The 18,738-nt window shown below is 38.4% G+C and overlaps 1 protein-coding gene across 11 annotated transcripts in view; it reads left to right on the top strand.

Annotated features, from left to right (window-relative positions):
• The window catches only part of SLC16A7 (solute carrier family 16 member 7), a 164,787-nt gene that overhangs the window by 60,256 nt on the left and 85,793 nt on the right, over positions 1–18,738 (top strand). The gene's annotated exons all lie outside the window — the stretch shown is intronic.

Raw genomic sequence — 18,738 nt, 5'->3', positions numbered from 1 at the left:
CCTCCATGCAGGCCTTCCCTGAGCTTGTCAGGTTAGCATGTGGCCCCTTTTGTCTACAATATGATGACCCAACTGCTGTGTTGTTGGGTAATTTATAAGGTTGATCTCCGACTTCATTGATGTAAAATTCTATTGGAAATATTAGGGCAGCCATACAGAAAAGGATCATTCCAGTAAATGCTATCCATTGAGCATATTCTGTAGCTTCTCTTCGCCAGTGGGAAGCCACCAGCAAACAGTGTGGTGATAAAAAACAGTGCAGTGACCCACTTCTGGGGAAGCTGAGGTGGGATGCATGTATGGTCTAGTTCAGTGATGGCGAACCTATGACACACGTGTCAGAGGTGACACGCGAACTCATTTTTTTGGTTGATTTTTCTTTGTTAAATGGCACTTAAATATATAAAATAAATATCAAAAATGTCTTTGTTTTACTATGGTTGCAAATATCAAAAAATTTCTATATGTGACACAGCACCAGAGTTAAGTTAGGGTTTTTCAAAATGCTGACACGCCGAGCTCAAAAGGTTCACCATCACTGGTAGTTCATGGATTGTTTGACACTGTCGCACCAAGGCCCACAGTGAGTGCTCCCTCAGCCTCCCCGGTGTTGATCCAGTTGGGGTTGGTGATGCTGGTGATGGTGAAAATATCAGCAGCAAGAAAGAGACATCCTGATATGATGGTTGGTTTATCCATCCCCTTGCCTTACTCCCCGAAACCCCCCATTCCCAGGCAGGCCATGGCCTCCCGCCCCATGAGCCCCCACAGGGGCCGAAGTCTCCAGGCCACTCGCACCCTTCGCCCTCCCCTGAACCAGCCCAACCAAACACAAGCTTTTTTAAAAAAATATGTTTTTATCGATTTCAGAGAGAGAGGAAAGGAGAGGGAGAGAGAGATAGAAACATCAATGCTGAGAGAGAATTGTGGATTGTCTGCCTCCTGCACGCCCCCTACTGGGGATCAAGTTGGCAACCCAGGCATGTGCCCTAACAGGGAATTGAACCGTGACCTCCTAGTTCATAGGTTGATGCTCAACCACTGAGCAACACCTGCTGGGCAAGAAACAGATTCCTTTTAGGGTCTTTTTTTGTTTTTGTTTAAGAAAAGGTACACATGAAAGGAAATGAGAAAACTTTTGTTGCCCTATTTTTGTGCAGCAAAGTACTGTAAATTAAAATTGCATGAAAATGATTGTAAATGAAAATTAACTCTGATATTCTAATATTCTAGAGTAAAATCAGGGAATTTCTAAACTCACATTTTTTAAAACATATAATTTTATTGATTTCAGAGAGGAAGGGAGAGAGAGAGAGACAAAAGCATCAATGATGAAAGAGAATCATCAATCGGCTGCCTTTTGCGCATCCCCCACATGAGATTGAACCCACAACCTGGACATGTGCCCTGACTGGGATTCCAACCATGACCTCTTGGTTCATAGGGAAACGCTCAAACGCCAGCCAGGAAAAACTCACATTTTTAAAATAAGTTTATAGTTAAGATAAAAAGGAAAGAAAAAAAAAACCTTTTCATCTTATCATTCTCAAATATTAGTAACATTTTATCTCACATTAGATAAACTATGAAGGTTGTTTCTTAGGCATGGGGTAAAGAATGTGATTACACAGGCAAATGTGGATTGTAGCAAATAATACCAATATATCGTCATCTCTGTAAATGAAATGAGCTCAGAATTGTATATTTCAGTGGTAGTCACTAAAGAAAGAAATAAAGTTAATTATAGTAAGATGTTATATCCTTAAACATGTTAACTACTAGTATATAAAATTAGGTTGTATAAATAATACCAGTAATTTAAAAAAAAAATATTATTTTAAAATTGGTTCTAAATTCTAATTATTACTATAAGGAAGTTCTTGGCATGTGGATTAGCATGTTTTCATGTGCTATTTACTAAATGAGACAGTTCTGTGCACATTGTCTTCTTATTACAGTCTTGGAGCTTACACAGTAAGCAGATTGACTGTGAGTCCAAGTTCCATTCATTTGAGACTACAGTGTTAAGGTTCTCTGGTCAAATCAGGTAACATTACAAGTGCCATTTAAATGACATTGCACCCTTAATAAGTACTAACACCTAAAATTTCTAAACCAGTGCAATACAATTATGAGTGGAATCTAAGGAAATGACCTTGCAATTATCTTTGATTACATGTATGGGACCAGCGTAATCACCAGGGACTTGACAAATGAAGGAGAAGTGAGAGCATGAAAAGGACTGAGCCTAACCTTGATGGTTTGAAAATGGAGGAACGCAGTCACAAGCCAAGGAATGCGGGTGACTTTCAGAAGCTGGAAAAGGCAGGAAAAACCAATTCTCTGCCAAGCCTTTCACTGATAGCTTGGCGTTAGCCCAGTGAGACTTTTGACCTCCAGAACTGTAAAATAATAAATTTGTGTTGTTTTAAGACACTCACTTTGTGGTAGTTATTTATAGTAGCAATAGAAAACTAAAACAGCCTGGCAAATTTGAGAGTAGAGTGGTTGATGCCAAGGTGATATTAGGTCAATCACGGAGCTATTTGCCTCTTTGATTTGTTAATTTTTGTCTGTTCTAAGTGTTTGATTGTTGAGGTTTCTCATAATACATCATATGGTTCCCTTGGATACAGGGTTTAACTAAGGGAACTGATTTGTTCCTGCCTGTTCCTTATGAGTTGAGGACGAAGACTATATATCCTGAATATCAACTTCAATCACAGACCTATTGATATGTGGTTAAAAAATAGACAAAAATAATCGCATTCTGTGCTTTTAATTAAATGAAACTTGTTTTTCCGCAAATGCATATGGCATCTTAGTGTTGCTCTTTAGTCAATTCCTTCAACTTCTATTTTATAATCCCATTCCTCCCATACTTCACTAATTAGTATGTCATTTGCCTAGATACCAGTAAACATCACAGAAAGTTAAGAGGGCTTTCTTCAGGGCAGACTTAACTGTGTGGGGATCTTTGTAATTTATTTTATACTAGAGGCTCAGTGCACAAAAATTTGTGCACTCGGGGGTGGAGGGTCCCTCAGCCCGGCCTGTGCCCTCTCGCAGTCTGGGACCCCTCAGGGGATGACCACCTGCTGGCTTAGGCCTGCTCCCCAGGGGATTGGGCCTAAGCTGGCAAATCGACATCCCTCTGGCAGCCCAGCAGCCCTCGGGGGATGTCCACTTGCCAGCGGAGAGCAGGCCTAAGCTGCAGTCGAACATCCTTAGTGCTGCTGAGGAGGCAGGAGAGGCTCCCACCACCACCGCTGTACTGGCAGCCATCAGCCTGGCTTGTGGCTGAGCAGAGCTCCCCTATGTGGGAGCGCACTGACCACCAGAGGGCAGCTCCTGCATTGAGTGTCTGCCCCCTGGTGGTCAGTGTGTGTCATAGTGACCAGTCATTCCCAGTCCTTCTGCTGTTAGGGTCAGTTTGCATATTACCCTTTTACTATATTGGATAGAGGCCTGGTGCACGGGTGGGGGTTGGCTGGTTTGCCCTGAAGGGTGTCCTGGATCAGGGTGGGGGTCGCGCTGGGGTGCCTGGCCAGCCTGGTGAGAGGCTGATGGCTGTTTGCAGCTGGTCATACCCCCTTCAGGGTGGGGGTCCCCACTGGGGTGCCTGGCCAGCCTGGATGAGTGGATGATGGCTGTTTTAGGCTGGCCACACCCCCTTTAAGGTGGGGGTCCCCACTGGGGTGCCTGGCCAGTCAGGGTGAGGGGCTGAGGGCTGTTTTCAGGTTGGCCAGTGACTAAAGCACCCAGCCTCTCCTTTTTTCTTTTTTTTTATTCTGAGATTTATTTACCTTTTATAATTGAAACATTGTTGCCGTCACTGGCGCTCCCAGCTCTGAGGCTGCGGCCAGCTGAAAGGAGGTTTCTGGGGTTTGTTTAGCTTCTATAATTGAAACATTGTTGCTTTCGGGCTCAGAGCCGGGTGGCGGCAGGCAGGGAACCTTGGCTTCCTCCATCACTGGAGCAAGCAAGCCTTATGTTTGCTTCAGCTGTGTGGCTGCCAGCCACCATCTTTGTTGGCAGTTAATTTGCATATCACCCTGATTAGCCAATGGGAAGCATAGCAGAGGTACGGTTAATTACCCTTTTGTCTTTTATTAGATAGGATGGATTGTGGATTTTGTGGGTAGATGTCAATGCTGATTATCAAATGATTAGGCTTTTTTGTTTAAGTCTGAATGGGTCAGATATATATACTTTTGGCAGAGTAGTAAACCTAGGACATTTTAAAATTATATTTCGTTTTCTCCATTCATGTTTTGGTCCAGAAAGAATGACTTGAGACTTCCTGCTATGAGCAAATCACTCACATTTGCTAATATGTCCATGGAAAATCTGGTTAATAAGTATATTGGTTTCAGATACAGGGAAGCTTTCCCTGATCATGGAATTCTAACAGTGCTGAACAGCTTTATGATGTTATGGCAGATGCCTTGAATAGGTGTCATGATTTCGTTTCTTACCTATAGAATATGTGAATGGTTGAGGTAGAGTTAAATTATATAATGTATTTCAGTATATGAGAACTCTAATAATACTTTATACCTCTTTTTTACTTTAATAATTCTAGCTTGTTAACTGTGCATGAATCTACCTTTCATCATGGAAGAGTGACTGTATGAGAAAAGAGAACCTGTCTTATTTATCCTGGCATCTCTCCTATTCATAACATAATAACTTTTGTATGCTAGCTACTCACTAAATATTGGTTAAATTGATTCATTAACATGGGGGCGGGGGAGGGGATAGATTCAACTACTAATGGAGTTTCTAATTTGAACTTGTCTCCAAAACTTAGGTTTTCCTTTTGGATGGATAGAATCAGTCCTGGCAAAATTATCATGTAGTATAGACCCTCCTTTGTAAGAGGACACATTTGAAAAAGAAATGTCAGTACTAAGCTTGCTTAGATTTTTTTCTTCCAAAGTCAACAATCAGATGTGGAACAGACTGAAGTGTCATTTTACAGAAGTGTCTCCATTAGGAAATATGAAGTCCGAAGGTGAGACGCCCGAAACTCAGAGGGGTTAGGGAATTTGTTCAAGGTAAGAAGAGTGCAGGTTTGCACACAAGCTTTCTCACACTAGACCAAATGCTTTCTTTTTAATCCTTCAGAATAGGGTGAAGAAGGATAGCAAGGAGTTATGTTACAGCATAGTAGGCATAGCTTGTTCTCCATGGATCAAGGCTAGTAGGAGCCTGGACCCTGATAAAAGGCCAGAGAAGGCAAAACAGGTCCATGGGCTCTGTCTTCTGCTGAAGTGGATGCCAAGGAAGTCTGTTTACAGAGGAAAGCAGAGAGAAATAAAAAAATGGAACCATAGGAATTTTATCAAGTCCTAGGGCATGGCTCTGACTCCTATAAACTGCCTTTGCCATATGATCTTAGATTACTTTATTTTCCCCAGCTTTGTTGAGATACAGTTGACATATGGCGTTGTGTAAGTTTAAGGTGTACACTGAGATGACTTGAAACAAGTGTATATTGTAAAATGCTTACCATGATAAAGTCAATTATCATGTCCGTCACCTTACATAATTGCCATTTTATTGTTATGGTGAGAACATCAAAGCTCTACTCTCCTAGCAACTTTGAAGTAAACAGTTCAGTGTTAACTGTAGTCACCATGCTGTATACACACACACACACACACACACACACACACACACACATCCCTGGCACTTATTCATTGTATAATTGGAAGTTAGCACATCCCATTTCTTTCCCCACCCTTCAGCTTTTGGCCACCACCATTCTACTCTCTGTTTATAGATTTCATATATAAGTACAGTTTTTGCCTTTTTCTGCCTGACTCATTTCACTCAGCACAATATCCTCAAGGTCTATCCATGCTGTCTCAAAAGGCAGAATTCCTATTATTTTTATGTCTGAATTACTTACATATCATACATATGTCTTTATCTTCTGTTATAGATGTACATGTCTTTTTCCATTTATCCATCTATGGACACTTAGGTTGTTTCCATATCTTGCCCATTGTGAATAATGCTGTGATGAACACAGGAGTGCAGGTATCTCTTTAAGATAGTGATTTCATCGTTATCCGTATACCCAGAAGTGGGACTGCTGGATCACGCAGTAGTTCTGTTTTTAATTTTTTGAAGACTCTCCATACTGTGTTCCACAGTGGCTGCACCAATTTGCATTCCCATGAATAGTGCACCAGGGTTCCCTTTTCGTCACATCTTCGCCACCATTTGTTATCTCTAGTCTTTTTGACAATAGCCATTCTACTTTTCTTATTTATAGTCCATGGCTGCCGGGGTCCAACCCCAGCAGGTCCAGGGGTCCCCAAAGGTGTGGACGGAGTCGGCGAAGAAGGAATGACCCGGAGACAGCGTTCAGTTGATCAGCAGCCTAGCCAGGATCTCTAGCCAGGATCTCTAGCCAAGTTCTGGTCTGGCTCTCCAGCAAAGTTCTGGTCTGGATCTCCAGCCAGGTTCTGTGTCCATGTTCTCTTGCTAGGTTCTCCAGCTAGGTTCTCCAGGTTCTCCAGCCAGGTTCTGTCCAGGTTCTCCAGCCAGGTTCAGTCACCAGGTTCTAGTCAGGTTCTCTTGCCAATTTCTGTAGTCAGGTTCAGTCCAGGATCTTTTGCCATGTTCTCTCGCTAGGTTCTGTCTCTAGGTTCTGAGGCCAGTTTCTGTCCAGGATCTTTTGCCATGTTCTCTCCAGCGAAGTTCTTCTGTCTCCAGAGAATGTTCTGTGTAGGTTCTGTGCCTAGGTTCTGTCTCTCAGTTCTGTGTTCTAAGTTCTGACTCTCTTGGTTCCGTATTCTAAGTTCTGTGTCTTGCTGTCTTATTACATCTGTATTTATACCAGTTGATTCAATCCTATCAATCTCTATTACAAAGGCTAGGGCGTTTCTTATCTCCATTCCAGGGAGTAAAGATTATGTAGCTTAAGCATGATTGTTCGTAGTTAAAGTGATTAATTACCCGCCTGGCACTTAGTTAAGAGGTTTTATTCCCTCCCTAACTTCAGGGGAAAATCCCTACCTGGGGAAACAACCTTTCTCAGAGACCTTGGTTAAAACACATAGTGCCAAGAAGGTGAGCAAACATATTAAGAACAGTATGCCATATATGCCAGGTCCTTTGAAACAGCAAGGATGGACCGGCTCCCGGCACATGGTATCAGCATTTGAAAGTTTTATGCTTTCATTTAAAATAAAATTTTATTTAAAATTTTTAAAGCTTTAATTTACTTTTACTAAAGATATAATGTTATTTTGAAGTGTGGGAGAATCTCATACCTGGTGAGTGACATGCGAATGGGCCAGTGGATGCAGTGTTGCCTTAAACTCTGTATACTCAATTTTCTTAATGTCTAATGCCTTTGTAGTGTTTTTAAAACCAGGAGAAATAATGGCTTTTAGCTTACTAATGGCAGTGAAAAGCCAAAGCACATCAAAACACCTATGTTAGTATTATTGCCTTTAACAATAGATAGAACTATACACTTGATCATATTATTTTATTTCATATCCCTTGGTGTGTGTATGTGTGTGTGTGTGTGTGTGTGTGTGTGTGCAGTGCACACACCGATGTTTGTGGTGTTTGGGTGTTGGCAAGGGGAGGTGAAGAGTTATTGACCTGTTTTAACTAGAAGTGCATAATGGTCTGAGCTTGTATTAACTGTACAATTTAGTCAAAGATATTGAGGCTTTATGCAAGTAGAGAGATTGGAGGTTGGGATAACAATTGGAAAGCTACCAAATTGATGGAAATTAAGTGGTGCCTGTAGGAAAAAGGAAAAGGAAATAGATTTGTTGCCTGAGGAGAGAGGGTTTTTCCACAGTATTGCAGGGAATGCATTCCCAGGCTACACATGCAGGAGGACTTGAGGTGTAGTGGCAAGATTTATTGGGGTGAAAACAAAAGACTGTTCCCAGGAACCCACGGTCTCATCCACAGGCAGGTGGCTCAGTGCCCTCTTGCTGCAGAAGAAGTTCAGCTTCTGGGCCTGTAGGCTTGCACTTGTCCACACCAAGCCCAGAAAGAGGCCCAGGACCAAAACCTCAGCACCTGAGGCTCCAGGGGTCCAGCACAGTCTGTTCTTGTCCCGTGTGATCTGCCCTGTACTTTGGGCCCCCAGCAGCTGCTAAAGGGAGAGAGTGCCAAAGCCTCTCATCTTTGTTAACCTTTGTTTATAGTTACTTAGGCTGGGAGAGGAGTAAACTTTCTTTCAAACTATCCAATCACTTTCCAGGATCTTCCAGGGTTTCGTGCCCTTATCCTATCTGATCTTTTCCCCAGAGTTTCCCAGGCTAGACTCCTCCTCTTTTGGCTTCTACTTTGCATGCCTCATCGTTTCGCCTCTTCATCTGGATTCTTCTGTGCGTGCACATGTTAGAACTTCTCCCTGACTCTTTATTCCTTCCCTCCAACCCCCCACCCTTGTAATCCTGGCTAATGGGCCAGTTGTTCTCCCCGGGAGATTGGAAAGCTGGTCTTCCCTGCCTGCTTGGGGATTAATGTCTCTTTGGTGGAGGATGTGGCTGTCCCTGGGGCGTCTCTGAAACTGTGGCTTCTAGACTTAATCAGGCTTAGTCCGTTTTGCTCCCCTCTCTTTGTTAATAACTAACTAGCGACCTATGTGGAAGTAGAATCTACTAGAATTGACAACTTTGATTTAATGGTCGAGAGGGAGAGACAGTGTTGCTGACTCTGAGACTTTTGAGCTGAGTCACTGGCCAAATGTTGGTGCATTTATTTAATAGAAAGCCATGAGACCACAGTGCATGCTGAGGGCGACATCAGCGAGCTAAGTGAAATCACAGGTTCTGATCTAGAGAATATTTTTAAAGCCCTTTCTTTATGAACATGCTTCCTGTATTAGATGACCATGGCATGTTATCGGTGGGGTGTTCTCCGTGTCCTCACCTATTGCTGGTTAAAGTGGGCCTCTTGCCATGAGCAAAGCTAGAGAACAAGAGAGAGAAAATTCCTTTGTCTGGAGATTATGTATTCCCCAATTTTTGCAGGCATTGGGTTCCGCACTCTTAGCCAATGATCTTTGTTTCCAGGTTAGACTGATAGGCATGTATTTTTCCTTCATTGCACTTTACTGCACATATGTGCCCACTTTCCTCTCCCTAGTGATTTGCAAAGAATGGACTAGTGGTTCCCTGGGGAGCATAAATTTGCAGCTTTCTGGTGAAGCTGCCCAGATGGCCACGCTTATAATGTTTGGCCTTCCCTTTGTTCCTATTTTATTATTAATATTAATAACTAGCTAATTACCATGGTAACAGTAATATCTCCTATTGACTGGATAACAGTTAAAGAAAAGAAGGGTCTTAAATGTTCTATGTACTGAAATCACTTCTAATAATTCTGTTCTATTAGTAGTGAGCCACTGTCAGCAGCAAAAAGGGGGGAACCTATTGAAATGATAGTAGGCGTGTATATTCTGTGTTTAGGACCGCCTTGCTCCTATTATATTTCCCTGTGGTCTTAAAGAAATTAATCCATGGAGACAAATTTAATTAAAGACTTTTTCCCCTTTTATGCTTATCAAGTTAAAAATTCCTTTTTACATTATAATTCTGAAGGATAATTAAATCAGGGAATAAATTTGGACACTTTTCTCCTGTAGGTGCTGACTTTTAGCTCCATTTTAATTCTAGAATTCAGAACGTAATAGGATCACAGTCAGTTTTGCTAAATGAATGTTAAAATTATGGTACTTTTTCTCCAGAAAAAAGAATATGGGGATAATTTTTATCCAGATGAGTAAAGGAATCCATTAGAAGGTTCTCATGGTATTTGTGAGGAATCTAATTTTTGTGCCTTCTGACTAGTTTACTGCCTTTCCTCACCCAAAATATATGCCTGAGCTTTCTGCCCTGGGGAATTTCTTACACTTTTAATTCAGATGAAGAATCTGGGCTTTCCACAGAACCTCACTTTTCACTCCTTAGTCATAATGCAAAAAAACATCAAAATCTCACAAGGGAAATGCGCAAATGCCGGATATAATTTGGGAATAATTCTACAAACAAATTCATCGCCAAGAACATATTGTCTTGTTTGAAATTCAGAATTAAAAACCTGTTCCAAGAGCACACTCGCTCTTCATCACGGTCCCCCCCCGAGATTGTATTTCCTCTCTGTCCTGTACCTACATTATTGAAGAATTTTGGAAACTGGAATTAAAAAATCAAAGCTCACTCTAGCGTACTTTTGGAATTACTCTTGAGAGTTTGTAACCTTGGCAAAGGTTAGTCACCTTCAGCTCTTCTCTCCCCAGGGCTCCTGGTGCCATTGCCTTTTCCTTTTTCAAAGGTTTATGTAGCAACTAGCACAGTCTGCATTTACCTCTCACCCTGCAGAACTCGGTGATTTAGCTCAGATAGCCTGATTTTCTTTAGTTGAACTCAGATGTACGTCTTGTAAACAAAATGAGTAAAATTGTTGAAGTTTTACTGTGATTACATAGGTGGTAAAAGTTGCATATTAAAGTCCCTTAGTGATACTTGTTATCTTTTTTCTACTTCAGCAAACACTAAATTAGGAAATTTTGAATTTTTGGTAGCTTTGATAAAAATAAATACTTAAGATGTTAATAATTTAGCAGGAGAAGTAACTTATGTGAAGAAAAATGAATTCTACATGTAAAAAACCCCACAAATATATAATTATAGCTCTTTAAACTTTTCTAACAGGCTCTATAAAGTTAACAGACCCCAGTTTCTATCACTTAGTAATTTTTTAAGGATTTATTATTGTAAGTTATGCAAAATCATACAAAAGAAAAACAAAATATATATAAAAATTCTAATTTTTATATATCTTATGTTGTCAAGTTACTTCCTTGATAGTATAATGTTATATATCAAACAGATATATCTTTGCAATTCTTTTTTAACTTTAGAAGTTTTTATAATAATACTAATACATTTAATTATATATCAGGCCTTTTTAAATTTAGCATTCTTGTTATTAATAACATGTTTACTTCATAAAGTTAATCATTTGTTTGCATGAAATTGAGTCTTAGTGTTCATATTTGTGTTATATAAAAGTAGTTGATAAAGCAAACAACCTTATTGAAATTTTATTCCTTCACCTTTTAAAAAATATATATTTTTATTGATTTCAGAGGAAGGAAAAGGGAGAGGGAGACAGAAACATCAATTATGGGAGAGAATCATTGATCAGTTGGGTTACCTCCTGCATGCCCCTCACTGAGAATGGAGCCTGCAACCCAGGCATGTGCCCTAACCGGAATCGAACTGCTACTCCCTGGTTCATAGGTCAACGCTCAACCACTGAGCCATGTCGGCCAGGCATCCTTCACCTTTTTTGAAAAAGAAAGTCCTTTGAGGGGTCTCTGTAGAGTACAAAAATGAAGTTATATTTAATAGATTAATCACCTATATTATTACTTCAGGTAACTTTACCCTAAATAAATGGATAGAATACTTACTAGCTATTAAGTACTTTGCTGTGTTAGGGACAAAGGTATTTGAAGAGTTCTCAGTAAAGATGCCTGTTTCTTATTGTCAGATGTACTACATAATTGTGCTATTCATAGTACAATTTGTTCAGTGTATTACAATCTTAGTGTGTGCTTAATTTTGAACTGCACAAAATTTCCTGATGCTTTTATTTTATTTTTTGAACTAATGTTTTTAATGGAAGAGGCAGAAAAATACCAGATCTTATTTTGTAAAAGTACTTGCTTTATTTGGTTAAATTATAGGAAATGTCCAGAGATTGTTTATTTTATTATTATAACCGTTATATACATTTAGAAATGCAGCCTATTAAAACCGGTGGGAAATACATTTTACAACAGGCTATTGTTAGTGCATAGGTCCAAGTAAAGGGATCTTTCATATGGAAAACAAAATCCCCAGCACCCACTGACCATGGAAAGGTTGGACTGCTGTTCAATGGAGAGGAAAATGGACGTTGGATCCAGACAAACTCGAAATGGAATCCAGAACCTAGTGCTTATTAGCTATATGACTCTATATAAGTAACCAAAACTCTGAACTTCACTATTTTCATACCGATTTATATATGTGCTTATCTTCTATGGTTTAGAAAATGATCATAGTTGTAAATTGTTTGGTAAAATACCTACCTAAAATATGAAACACACCCAATAAACAATTGCTCTTGCCTGGCCAGTGTGACTCAGTGGTTGAGCATCGACCTATGAACCAGGAGGTCCACAGTTGGATTCTGGTCAGGGCACATGCCCAGGTTGGGGGGCTCAATCCTCAGTGGGGGATGTGCAGGAGGCAGCCAATCAATGAGTCTTTCTCATCCTTGATGTTGCTCTCTCTCCCCCTCTCCCTTCCTCTCTGAAATCAATAAAAATATATTTAGAAACTAACAAACAAAACAATAGCTCTTTATTTCTCCAAAGGTTATTGTAATTTCTTCAAAAACAAAGAAGGCAACACTGACCCATCACTGTTAGGGAGGACTTTTGTGACAGAAGGCATGCATTTACAGAATGACTGGCGGAGCAATGAGTATAATGTAGGCAACAAAATGAAACTAACGGGCTCTCAAGGGATTCAGCACATGACCTTGGCTTCTTTATTATTGTTCATAACTTTACTGAGTTATCTAGTCTCAGACTTGGTGAAGATTCCCTGGAACATTATGTATACAGTACTTTCACAATGTGTTTTGTGCATCATTTACATCAGTTAATCCAAAGATTAAATTGAACAGTTCCAATGGCCAGACTCGGTCACTTTCTTTGACCTAGGATATAATTTAAGCCAAGTTAACTTTAACTGTGAAAAGTATGAACTAACTGTGAATGTCAAAACAAGTTCTTCAAGAAGAGAGAGAGTTACCTTTCCCCTATTTGAGAGAAGACAGAGGGAGGGCAAAGCAGAGTCTCTTGAGATTGTGTGCAAGGTTGCCTCTGGCTAAAAGTTAATGATCAGTTGCCTCTGAGCCCCGAGAAAAGTGTCAAACTCATGTTCAGTCTCTATTCAGGTAACTTTTAAATTACACAAATTGTGACATGTTAAACTATTCTGTAGATTATAGACATGTGTTGTTTTTTTCCCCAATCCATTTAAGATAAAATGATTTCATGTTCTGAGCTTAATGAAAGAACAGTGGAAAACTGTTTACTAGTATAATGTTGGCTGATAGAAAAAGATTTTGCTCTTGAGTTGTATGAAATTGAAGCTAATGAAGGATCCTATACTTGTATTAGGAAAATAGAATTTTTAAATGTTTTTATGAAACCATTGTCATCCTTAAACTTCTTTGCTGACAGATGATTAATCATAATTACTTAAAAATAATACAATACATTATATAGTCTTCCAAGTCTTCATTAGTGAGGAAATTTTTAAAGTTTGCCGAACATTGAAATTTTGAAAACAACACTGAATCTTTAATCACTAAAATTTCACTTTTATTGATATGTAAATATCAAAAGTAATCTTATTTTTCTTCTTCAAAGTCATAATGATTTATAAATATGTGTTTGCTGAACAAATTGTAAAAATAAATTAGGCTTAATTATGGGGCTTAGGCAATAAGTTTCCAAAATATTTGTGATTGTATGATGGCAAAATATGAAGTTATTATTTAGTTGTAATTCAGGTGATGCCATCTGTATAATTTAGGTATAATTAAAAGAGATTGCTTACTAAATTTTACAGTTTTTAAGGCTAGTTTCTAATAATAAAAGTATCTGCTCTGTACCTTTACAGATTAATCATATTCTTAACTGAATTCTCGGCACAAAGAGGTACATTGCTTAAACCAATGAAGCAACAAATTAGATGGATTTATATAGAGAGTTTCTTCTATTCTTTCTAAAGTGTTTGGACATTGTTATCTTTATTTAACAAGTATTCCAGGGCAAGAAAACTTATTTTGGTTGTATTCAGACTCAAGTGATAAAGACAAGCAAGCATCAAAAGCTAAACATTATTATGGTGCCACATATGCAATTTTCCATTTATATTTCTCTTGAACAGAAATGAAATGTCAGGCAATGATTGATGATTATACAATGGAAATGTGGACTTAGTAGGCACATTGAAGAACAAATATTTAACAGTTGACAATAATAGAGTTAGTGGTTTATTGGTCAATGATTCTGCTGTTTTTGAAAGGGGAATCATATTTTATTCCTGAATACGTTTCTATTTGGAGGTATAGCTAAATAGCACTGGTATTTAAGGTATGGTTGTGGAATGATATTTTCCAGAGTCACCCTTGGCATTGCTAAAATTTGTGTATCAATTTATTATAATTTATATAATCCAGTCCATGGGTCTATTTATGTATTTCCTTATGTATATTTATGTTCTCAAGATTAGAGAAAAGAGTACTGCCAGTTCTTTTATTTTAACTTTACTTTTATTGTTGACATTGTTACAATGTCCTCATCCCAACCACTCTTTGCTCACATCCACCCAACCCCTGTCACCCCTTCCCTCTGGCCATCACCACACTGTTGTCTGTGTCTATGTATTATGCATATATGTTCTTTGACTAATCCCTTCACCTTCTTTCATCCAGTCTCCCCATGCCTCTGATTCTATTTTGTAAGTCTTTCTCTGATTTGCTTATTTCACTTAACATAATAAGCCATGCTGACGGGTTCATAATATGTAAGTTAAATGTTCAGGTGGCTAAAGTTTCACTAATTTAGAAAATTTAAAATATGAGTGAAATAAAAATATATGGATAAATATGAAGCATCTTCATTTAAAGTGTGAAGCAATCTAAGTATAAAACAAGTATTTGACTTAAGATAATTAAAAACTAAGTTGGAAATTTTAACAATTAAGACTTTTTCTTTGAGTATGTATAGATTTCTTATCTTTTTTTAAGTAGACTCTTCAATTTGTCCTGATTATTAGATAGTTGTATTCAGAATCTGGCTTGTACATATTTAATATGTAGGAGCTATTGGCTGTGTCCAGTGGATATTCATCTACTTCTCACTTTTTTATTGAGAATATGCAAATCAGGTTACCATCAAAAAGTTTGTCTCTGCTCATTTAGCCCATTATCTGATGTTTTCCATGAATTGTTAAAAAGTTCACCGAGACCCTTTGGCAGTTACCCAAAGATAGTAAAGACACACACACACACACACACACACATACACACACACACACACCATCTAAAAATGAGAGAGATAGAGGGTGTCTATGTTTTCAATGTTGTAAAGAGAGTAGGTGTTGGGAAACTTACCTCAAAATGCCACCATTACAGTTAACTTGCTTTGCAAATCCTAGGTAAATCACACACCCTTGTAAGAGCCTCTGTCAGGTGGGCTATCAATGGGGTTATAACAGTAATAGTAGTCTTTCCTTCACTTGTTTAATATGAGAACCATGTGAATTCATATAAAACTACCTTGTAAACTATAAAAATTACAGAGCACTTCCTGGGGCTGCCATAACAAAGAACCACAAATGAGGTGGCTTAAAACAACAGAAATGTATTATCTCTTAGTTCTAGAGGCTAGAAGTTTGAAATCAAAGTGTCAGCTAAGCTGGCTTTCTTGGAAACTTCTAGGGAGAGGATCCTTCCTTTCCTTTTCTACCTTCTGGTAGCCCCAGGCTGTAGCAGCATCACTCCAATCTATGCCTCTGTCTCCATGTGGAATTCCCCCATGTTTCTGTCTTCACATGGCCATCTTCTTATAAAGACACCTGTCATATCGGCTGAGGAGTCCACTCTACTCAGTATGACCTTACCTTGACTTATTATATTACCTATTTTCAAATAAGGTCACATCCAGAGGTATTGGAGTTAGGATTTAAACATATTTATCTTGAGGGACACAATTCAACCCATAACAGTCTTCCTTCTGACCCACCCCAAACTCAGGTCCTTCCCACGTAAAAATATGTTCACCCAATTCCAACATCTCCAAAATCTTAACCATTTCAGCATCAACTTCTAGCTAAATTAGTATGGATGAGACTGGGGTTTGGCCCTTCCAGGGGCAAAATTCCTCCCCATCTGTGGACTTGTGAAGTCTAATAAACAAGTATCTGCTTTCATGATATAACAATGGGACAGATGAAATAGACATTCTCTACAAAAAGTAGAAATTGGAACTTAGTCTCTTCTATTAGGCAGAACATGAACTTCTGCCTCCTTGCCTGCTTCCTGTTCCAGATTCCAGCAGACTCATTGTTTCACCATATTTGGGTCAATGGAGATGTTTGTTGTTATTGCTTTTATTATTATTTTTTGGTTAGTTATTTAATTTGGTTTTTTGCTTTACAGATTTTATTTTTTATCACTGTGTGCTTGCACCAGAGCAGTTATATCCAAATGCAAATTTACAGAATTATCTTGATCTGCTCACTGACTTTTGACTAAAGTTGGATAGCAAATCATCAAAACTGAAGTGGCTGGCAGTTCTGTATTGTCTGTTGCAATAAGATAGATCTGCTTTGTATTCTAATTGGGCGGGTTGCAAAAGTGGCATTATTGAATGCTTACCTAGATGGAAGGCTGTGCCAGCTCTGTACCAATATTGTTCTGCAAGAGTACTTTATAGTATAAGAATTTTAATTCAGATTCAGTTTTAGATCTAGTCAATTATTTGAACCAAAGCTTTAACAAAGCCATGGAATTCTGCGCTATAAAGTATAAAAGATTTGATTATGACTTGGGATATTTTGTTGGCGGGAAGTTTCCATTTCTATCACTTCTATTATAAAATAACTTACAAGGCAGTTATAAAATTTAGAATTTTGAGCAGTACAATATGCATGTCAGGATGATTTTGCTACATAATATTTCACCTAGACTGAAGCTAATCTATTGGATAGAATTTTTAGCATTTTATATCTGGTGTAAAATATCTACTAAAAATTATGAGTTAGTTTTGGCATAATTAACAGTGAGCTGTTCTTTCAGACAGTAATTGGCCAATAGATTCAGTTGTTACTTGAGGCTAGATATGAAATATACTAGAATGACCATGTTGTCAACATAGACAGAATAAGTTCTGATGATGAGAAGAATCTCATGATGTTGAACAAAATTAAACCTAACTCAGCAAGGTGAGTTAATTAGAGACTAGACTAGTTGGCAGGGAAAATAGGCTTCTTTGTCCATTGGTAGTCCTTAGTATATTTAATTTTTTAGCAATAACATATTTTATATTAACATTTAATTAATATATTTTCTTTTTTACTGTAGGTTGAAATCATAAAAATAGTAAATAACTATTTCATGTAACCTAGTAGGGGATAGGCAACAATGAAAAAACATTATATTTCTTACCCATAATACTGAATTTAATATTAGAAACATTTTATAAAGATGAAACTATGAGTTTCATTTTGTTTCTCAGTTTTTCCAAGTGACTTTAGTCTCTATAAGACTTTCCTGTGATATTTTCAGGGGCATCATTGGTTGTCTAACAGAAAGAGGGAATCAACTTTATTTGTTAGTTCTCCAAGTAGCTCAGCATCTCTTTACCAGGAACCTTTGCAAAATATATTGTCTCTCCCCGACTCCCCACTTGGCTCAATCATGCTCATTATTCAAAACATAACCAAAATGTATTTTTGATTTCTTCTGGCTGGTTTAATTATACTTATACATCCTAATACAATAGTTATCAACCAAGACCAGTTTTTCTCATCAAGAGTTTGGTGAGAAAATTATACCTTCAGGCCATAAGTCTTAGAATGGATTAGATTAACTTATCTCCTATACATTGAGTTGCCTAATATCTGTACAACACCATTGGGAGAACTGAGAATAATCATTCAAATCATTTTTTTGTGTTTGATGGTTCAAATAATTCCATGCATTCTCCTGTGTTTCTCTGTCTTCACATGGCCATATTCTTATAAAAACAGTATTATAATCTTTCTCTCCACCCCAGCCCTGGATTGGTTGTTGTTTCTCAAAGAATTTTATAGTCTGTGAAGTCATAGATTATATCTTGTTCCATAATTATACTCCTAATCTAGCACACTGAACTCCTTCCATGTAGTTGTGTGAGAAATATTTGTGAAATAACTGATACAATGAAGGAAGCTTCTTCTGGCAGAACTTTGATGGTAATTCATATCACAATATCCAATATGCGAGTCTAGGTAACATAAAAACTAGTGTTAATATTTGAAAGATCCAATCAGGTGGGGAGAGTGGGGCTAATCTATAGTTATAATTGTCTCAGAGAGTGATAGCACTGATCTTTGGCTCTCAGGTCATTCTCTTCATAACAGAGCTGGCCTAGGTCAGCAAGGATGAAGATGGGACAAGGCATTTGCTGCTCATTATGCAGCAGGCTAGCTTGGATTCCAAGTTTATAGTGTAGTAATGACAAGCGTCCCAAGAATAGAAAGAGAGGAGGGGCTCAAATGTACAAATGGTTTTCAAGTATCTACTTGCAGTTGCATTGACCACGGTGTATGGATTGATTGTTTATGACCCACCCCAAATTGTGTGATGAAGTCCTAACCCTCAATGTAGTGGTATTTGGAGATGGAGCCTTTGAGAGGTAATTAGATTATGAGGGTAAGGGCTTGGTCTGATGGAATTATTGCCCTTATAAGAAGAGACACTAGGGAGCTTGATTTCTCTCTGCATATATGCACCAAGGAAAGGCCTTGGGAATACTCAGTGAGATGGTGGCTTTCTGCAAGCCAAGAAGAAGATTCTTACTAGACCCCAACCATACTGGTATGCTGATCTTGGACTTCCAACCTCTAAATGTAC

The sequence above is a fragment of the Myotis myotis genome, unplaced genomic scaffold, assembly GCF_014108235.1.
Source record: "Myotis myotis isolate mMyoMyo1 unplaced genomic scaffold, mMyoMyo1.p scaffold_m19_p_3, whole genome shotgun sequence".
In the NCBI taxonomy this organism is placed as follows: Eukaryota; Metazoa; Chordata; class Mammalia; order Chiroptera; family Vespertilionidae; genus Myotis; species Myotis myotis.
Note: the sequence above shows the minus strand (reverse complement) of the source record. Positions and strands in the feature narration are given on the sequence as shown.